At 37.3% G+C, this 8,214-nt stretch overlaps 1 pseudogene; it reads left to right on the top strand.

Moving 5' to 3' along the window:
- The first annotated feature begins 958 nt into the window (after window positions 1-958).
- Window positions 959-2,398, top strand: LOC100718908 (receptor-interacting serine/threonine-protein kinase 2-like; annotated as a pseudogene).
- Window positions 2,399-8,214: the final 5,816 nt, after the last annotated feature.

Genomic DNA, 8,214 nt, shown 5'->3' on the forward strand with positions numbered 1-8,214 from the left:
TGAGCCAAGGGAGTAACTAAAACAGATGTTGTTACCAGGAACAAGATCATTTCTGTGACTGTACCTAACCTGGTGGTTTAGAAGCTTTTGGACGTGGTTTAGGGGAAAGGTTTGGAAAGACTTGGAAGTGTATTCCAGAGAAACCCTCAAAAGCTGTAAATTGAATTTCATAGGAGATTATGTTCAAAGATTGGAAGACCACAGTGCTATTAGAAATGTGCACAGCAAAGGCCAGACTCAGGAAGTTTCAGTTGGGAACAAGGACTCCATTAGTTGTTGTGCTACATGCCATGTGTGTTATGTTTTGGCAGAAAATCTGTCTAAAGTTTGGGCATGTTCCAAAATATTAAGAATGATAGACTAAATAGTCACTTTGAGGACACTGCAATGCAGCCCAACATTTAAACTGTGGTATAGGTACTATACACTGCTTTCATCCAGATTTATGATAAAAATCAGGTAAATTTCGGAGCTAAGTAATTGTGGAGGTTTACATTTTAATTAGAAAGGACATGTCTGTGAATTTAGAGCTATCAAAACTATAATTGATAGAAAATTAGTAATAAAGAAGCCAAGTATATTGCATCAGGACAACAGGAAAAATGCATTGAAGGTATCCCTAGAATTATAAAGACCTCACCTTCCCCATTCTGGCCCTCCATCCTTGACTCATAACCTCCTCCTAACATACCTAAGAAAGCCAAGACATAATAGAGAAATGGGAGGAGATATAAGGGAAGCTAATGGGAGTGGATATGTCCAAAATCTATTATACATACTGAAATAAAAACATGTAGAGGTCACTGTGGCTGAGCACTGAGGTCACTGTGGCTGAGCACTGAGCAGGGGCTGAGCACCTGCATTTGCTCCACCATAACAAGGTATGTCACCCTAACATCACTTCTGAAGCAACAGGAAGTGAAGAAAGACTGGAGTCCAAGCAAGCTGTGAAAGAGATGCCTTAAGAGAAGTTGAAATTTTACACAAAGCCAGATTCAGTTATAGTTTGCCAATTTAGGAATTTGCACCAAGCCTGAATTTTTGGGACTAGTTCCCAAATCCATGCCAAATGGGTCATTGAGTGAACTCCCTCCCAGAAAAACTGAACATCCTAATGTTGTTTGGCCATTAAGATTTCATATCCTTCATGAAATTGCACTTGGCATAAATTAACTGCACAATATGAGTCCTCCTGTGCCCCATCATGACTTGAAGACTCAAAGAATCTTGTTGAATAATAAGTTTCAGATCAAGATTGCAGATTATGATTTATCAAGATGAAACCTGATGTTGCTGTCACAATCATGTGGTAGTAAATCTTCCCCAGAAAGGACGATTACCTACATGTCATCTGAAAATTATGAATCTGGACAAAAACCAAACAAAAGAAAACAAAACAAAACAAAAGGCCAACATGAGGCATGATTTATATAGCTGTGCAATTATCATGTGGGGAGTGTTATCCAGAAAACAGCCTTTTGAAGAAGCCACCAATCGTCTGCAGATCATGTACTGTGTATCACAGGGATGTCAATCTGACACTAATGAAGAAAGTTTGCTATTTGGTATACCTCGTAGAGCTCTCATGATCTCACTAATAGAACATGGAAGGGCACAAAACCCAGATGAAAGACCATCTTTCTTAAAATGTTTAATGAATTTAAATCAATTCTGAGAAGCTTTGAAGGATAACTTTTCTTGGAGCTGCTATTCAATTGAAGAAAACAAAGTTACAGAGTACTTCAGGTACTATTCACATATATTACAAAAAGAAAATGGAGTCACCTCTGAACATACTTGTCAATCAGTTTGCAGGAGGAATCACGTGGATCCTCTCAGCTTCATAAAAGAAGTTCTTCTCTTGGAACTTCTAAGTTTCAGTGAGCTCCTCAAAACAAAGATGTTTTAGCTGTGAAAACTCAAGACTGCTCATCTATGAATCCAGATCACTGTCTGGTAACATACATTTGGGCTTCTGAATTTCAAAGGGCAACTTTGTGTGATCACAGGACCACACTGTGCTCTTCAGAGAATAAATCCACGCATGGCAGAGGGAAATTCAGAGCACCTGCAGCCTGGTAGTGCTCAGCAGTGTATCCAAAACAAAAGGGAAGTTTGTGAACCAAATAATTCATCCTGCCTTAACCAGTCACTGGATTCTTTTATGTCCAGAGATTTACTTATGAAGGTGGACTATGAACTTATTAGTACCAAACATACAAAGACTTCAAAAGTCAGACAATTACTGGACGCTACTACTATCCAAGGAGTAAGGTTTGCCAAAATTATAGTACAAAAGTTGAAAGATAACAAACAGATAGTTCTTCATGCTTACCCAGAAATATCTATGACTTGTAGATCACTATTTTTTAATTTCCCACAAAATAAAAGTTTCTAGATATGTATTTTTCAAGAAGAAAGCAAGTTTATAAATGGTTAATTATGTCACTGGCACTTTGAAACTTTTATAAAATGTGTGAATTAGAAGTGTATGGGGAATAAATGAGTCTCCATCTATGATATTGCAGTATTTTAAAAAATGAGTAAAATTTGGTAAAAATGTAAATCTAATGAGGACAGGAATAGAGGAGCAAAGAAGCAATAAAAATGATGAAATTAGATTGTGTACATGAATAAAGTTGTTAATATGAAACATAATAATCTGTATAGCTAATATTCACTAATTCAATATAGATGTGAAAAAAGAAAATTTACTTCAGAAATTAAGGCCACAGCCTCACAACAGAAACAGCAACAACATAATACTAAACTCATACAGCATCATTTAAACAAAATATAGAGAACTATACAATTTCAAAGTTATTTAAGACTGAAAATTAGAAATCCTTAGTCCAGAGACCTACATTATGAATGACACACTGATAAACACAGTACATTTATAACTATTGCAATATATCCTATAGGTGGACAATTTCTGGGGCTTTCTTCACAAATTATTCTTCAGCAAGTTCTTCATGAGGCATATGTTTATAGGACTCTATGAGAAAATTTCATAGGCCTTTGAAATTACTAGTCACAACTGATAATTTTCTTGGTTTTGATGCAGTGTATTTTCATACATGTGTGCAAAATTAAGACTTTGAATATACAGTCAATTAAAGGTTTCTCAAATAATACAAAGTCATTATCTGAAAATTAAGCTGAAATATGAATATGTGTTTCCAAGTACTCTACATTGATACATACTCTCTGCACTATGCATTGTCATGTGCATTACAAAGACTGGATGAGAGACCTCCTGGAAGATGGAAGAGTGGAGAGCTGCAGAGAAAAAAGCCTCTCTGACAGTCTCCATCCAGACACTGAAATATAACATCATGAGGAAGACAACGAGGAAGGAAGTGGGTCCTCTGGACTCAGGAAGAATCTGAAGTGTGAATTGAAGCCCACAGAGAGTAAAAAGAGAAATTAATGAAAAAGAAGGTGGCAGCTGGCAGCATCCTCACCCTGAGTAGTCACTGCACTAGAGGAGCTGTTTGAACCTGAGGACACATGGACATGGTGACAGTGCTGGCCGGCAACCCCAAAAGCCTCTACAGAGAGACACAGCAGTGGAGGGGAGCAGCAGACACGGCTGGCAGTGAGCGCAGAGCCTCAATCAGGAGACAGTGATTACGCAGGAGCCATGTTGGAGTGGGGCCAGGTAAGCCTAGAACTCAGAACGTCTGCCAGGTCCTTTCCAAGCCCCTGACTGGGCACAGGCCTGTGGAAACTGCTTGGAATGCGGCAAGCCCAAGGAGCCTGGTGTCAGGGCAGCCTGCTGAGGTTATCTGCCACTCTGCCATAGAGCAACTGTTGGCTTGCTGGGACAGATCAGCATCGTCTGGGGCTCTGTCTCCACAGGCTGTCCAGGAGTGACACCAGAAGAATCTTGGAAGTGGACAATTTGTTTTCTTTCTTCTTTCTTTCATTTCTTTTTGTTGTTGTTCTCAGTTTGTCTTTGGTTGTATTTTCTTTTGTCTTTCTCTTTCATTGTTTTATGAGTGTGAAAGTGGTCCCTAACCTCTTTGTGGGTGTGGTTATGTTCTGTTCTTCCTACATCTCTTCCATCTCTTTTTTCCTTCAGTCTCCTGCCTCAGTTTCCCTGAGCTGACATGATACCCCTCGGTCCTCTAATCTTACTTCTAATCTCTGTCTCTTCTTCCACTTCTCTATTTTCTCCTTTATCCATTTTAAATTTTAACACTGAGGGCAAAATTGACACATTACAGACTTATATATTGCATATAATTATGTGGTCTGCTTTACATTTTGTTATATAATCATGAATCTAGTTCATATATTTAGAAGTTTCAAATTATGGGTTAATGTGTTGTTTTCTAGGCTGCATTTGATACTATTGGTAACATTATGACCAAAATTAGCATACTTGTTCTAAACAGATGTTGGTTCTGATAATTTATGACTGAGATTAATTAAGGGTCACAGAAAACCCTAACCCTAACCCTAACCCTAACAGAACTGAATCACACCTGTGAACAAATAGACTTGGTGGACATATACAGTGTTCCACTCAACAACATCAGAATATACATTCTTCCCAGCAGCACACAGGATATTCTCTAAAGCAGAACATATATTATCCCACAGAACATGCTTAAGTAAATGCAAAAGAATTGAAATTATCCCATGCATGTTATGAGATCATAGCACCATGAAACTAGAAATTAATGATAAAAGAAACTGCAAAACCCCCACAAAAACATGGAAATCAGATAATGTATTCCTGAGCAATCAATGGGTCACAGAGGAAATTAAAGAAGAAATTAAACAATATCTACAAGCAAATGAAAATACAAATGCAAATTATCAGAACCTGTGCGATACAGTGAAAGCAGTCTTTAGAGGAAAATTTATTGAGGTGAAATCTGACATCAGGAAAATAGAACAAACACAAATAAACAAACTGATGCTACACCTCAAACATCTAGAAAAAGAAGAGCAAGTCAAGCCCAAAGCCAAAAGAAAAGAGGAAATTATAGAACTTAAAACAGAAATCAATGCAATAGAGACTAAGAGAAAAAAAATGAAGAGTTGTTTCTTTGAAAGAATAAATACAATTGACAAGCCTTAACCAACCTAATTTTAAAAAAGAAAGAAAGAACTAAAATTCATGTAGTAAGTATAAAAAGAATGACATCACTACAGACTGTGTAGAAATACAGAACATCATCCATTCCTATTTCAAAAACCTCCTCGGTAATAGGCTTGATAATGATAAAGAAGAAATGAACAGATTCCTAGAAATTTATGAATTACCAAAGCTGGATCTGCAGATGTAAAACTGCTGAATAACATTTTCAACTAATGAAACTGAAAGTGTAATTAAAACTTTACCGACAAAGAAAAGCCAAGGTCCAGATGGATTCACTGCAGAATTCAACAAGAAATTCAAAGAAGACTTAATGCAGACACTCCTTAAATTCTTCAATGAAATTTAGAGAGAAACAATTCTCCCTAACACATTCCAGGAAGCAAGTATTACTCTAATACCTAACCAGAGAAAGGCCTAACCTAAAAAGAGAACTGCATGCCAATCTCCTTAGTGAACATAGATGCAAAAATTCTCAATAAAATATTTGCAAAAAGAACGCAGCAAATCATCAAGAAGATTGTGCACCATAACCAAGTGGGATTCAAGCCAGGCATGCAGATATAGTTCAATATATGCAAATCAATAAATGTAATCCACCAAATCTAGAGTCAAAAATAAGAATCTCATGAGCATTTCTATAGATGTGGAAAAAGTTTTTGATAAGGTTCGACACTCATTCATGGTAAGAACCTTACAGAAAATTGGAACACATTGTCTTTACCCCAATATGATAAAAGGCATGTGTGACAAGCCAACATGCAGCATCACACAAAATGGTCAAATACTGAAAACCTTTAACCTAAAATCAGGGACAAGACAAGGATGTCCATTGTCACCATTCCTATTCAATATAGTGCAGGAAATACTAGCCAGAGTAATTAGATAAGAGAAAGACATACAAGGAGTAAGGATAGGAAGAGAAGTTTAATTATCATTATTTGCCAATGACATGATATTCTACATAGAAGACCTCTAAAACTTCCATTGAAAGACTCCTAGGTATAATAACTAAATTCAGTAATGTAGCTGGATACAAAGTCAACACAGAAAAATCAAGAGTATTGAAAGATATACTAGATAAATATAAAAATGAGCACAATCCCCAGAACAACAACAGAAAGAAACCACCAGGTAGGACAAGCAATTAAACAAGAGGGAAAAGCAGAAAGCAAACAACTGGAACATAACATGGCAAAGTCAAGCCAGTACGTATCAGTTATATCCATAAATTTAAATGGCCTCAATTCAGCTATCAAAAGAAATAGATTGACAGAATGGATAAAGAAACATGATCCCACAATATGCTGTATACAAGAAACACATCTGACCCAAAAGGAAACTCATAGATTAAAGCTCAAAGGATGGAAAACAGTATTCCATACAATAAGAACCCAGAAAACAGCAGGGGTAACTATTCTATTTGAAGACAATGTGAGCTTCAAATCTAAAATGATTAAAAGAGATAAAGAAGGTCACTACATACTCATTAGTGGAAAAATTCAAGAGAAAGAACTAAAAATTAAAAATACATATGCACCAAATACAGAGGCACCCAACTATTTGAGACAAATACTAAAGGACATGAAAAACCAAATACACAAGAACACAATTATAACAGGGGATTTTAATATCACATTGTCACAGGAGATAGATAAAGTAGACAAAAAGTCAGCAAAGAAATAATAGAACTGAATCATACTTATGAGCAATTGGACTTAGTAGATATTTGCAGAATGTTCCACCCAACCACATCTAATTTATATTCTTCTCAGCTGCACATGGGACATTCTCCAAAATAGACCATATATTATCCCATAAAACATTCCCAAGCAACTGCAAAGGTATTGAAATTATCCCATGCATAATATCTGACCATAGTGCACTAAATTGGAAATTAATAGCAAAAGAAATTGAAAAACCTACAAACTACATGGAAATTAAATAACAAAGTTTTTGAACAACCAGTGGGCTACAGGTAAAATTAAAGAAGAAATAAAGCAATACCTATAATTCAATGAGAATGCAGAAACTACATACTGTAATCTGTGGGATACAATAAAAGCAGCCTTAAGAGGGAAACATATACCAATAAATTGTCATATCAAGAAAACAGAATGGCTTCTTCGCCTGGGGGGCCGGCTCGGGCTCCCTGTTGGTCCAGTAAGACCAGCAGAGGCAGGGAACGCTGCCCTAGGCCAGTGAACTGTTTTCTTTGCCTGGGGACAGGATCCGGCTTCCTGTGGGTTCAGTAAGTCCAGCAGAAGCGTGGGACTCTCTTCTTCACCTGGGGGCCAGGTTCCGGCTCCTTGTTGGTCCAGTAAGACCAGCAGAGGCAAACCCACCCTAGGCCAAGCTAACTGTTTTCTTTGCCTGGGGCCCAGGATCTGGCTTCCTGTGGGTCCAGTAAGTCCAGCAGAGGCATGGAACTCTCTTCGCCTGGGGGCCAGGCTCCAGCTTCCAGTCAAAATCAGTGAGTAAGGAGGGGGCAGGGAATTCTGTCCCACCCTGACTGACCTCTCTTCCTCCCTTGGAGCAAAACTTGAAGCTCAAAAATATAGGAAAATGACAAAACAAAATGGTGCTGGAAAAACTGGATCTCCATATGTTGAAAACTCAAACTAGACCCATGTACTAAAATAAAATCTAAATGGATCTAAGATCTGAATATTAAAACAGAAACACTAAATGTATTGGAAGACAAATTGGGTAGAAACCTTGAAGACATAGGAGTAGGTAGAGAATTCATGAACAGGACTCAAACCGCACAGGAAATACTCCCCAGAATCAATAACTGGGATCACCTCTTATTAAAAAGTTTCTGCACGTCAAAAGAAATCTCTAACATACTGAAAAAAAACCCCACAAACTGGGAAAAATTCTTAGTGAACTGCCCCTCAGACAAAGGACTTCTGCCTAAAACATGTAAAGAATTTTCAAAAATCAGACTCCAAAATTCAAAGACCCAATCCAAAAATGGGCATCTGAGGTGAGTAAACAATTCTCAGATGAAGAAATACAAATGGCAATTAAATATATGAAAAAATATTCATCATCATTGGTCATTAGAGAAATGCAAATCAAAACCACACTGAGACTGC

This window comes from Cavia porcellus, unplaced genomic scaffold (assembly GCF_034190915.1).
Source record: "Cavia porcellus strain 051 isolate PalLab524CR breed Dunkin Hartley unplaced genomic scaffold, mCavPor4.1 scaffold_31, whole genome shotgun sequence".
NCBI classification, from domain to species: Eukaryota; Metazoa; Chordata; class Mammalia; order Rodentia; family Caviidae; genus Cavia; species Cavia porcellus.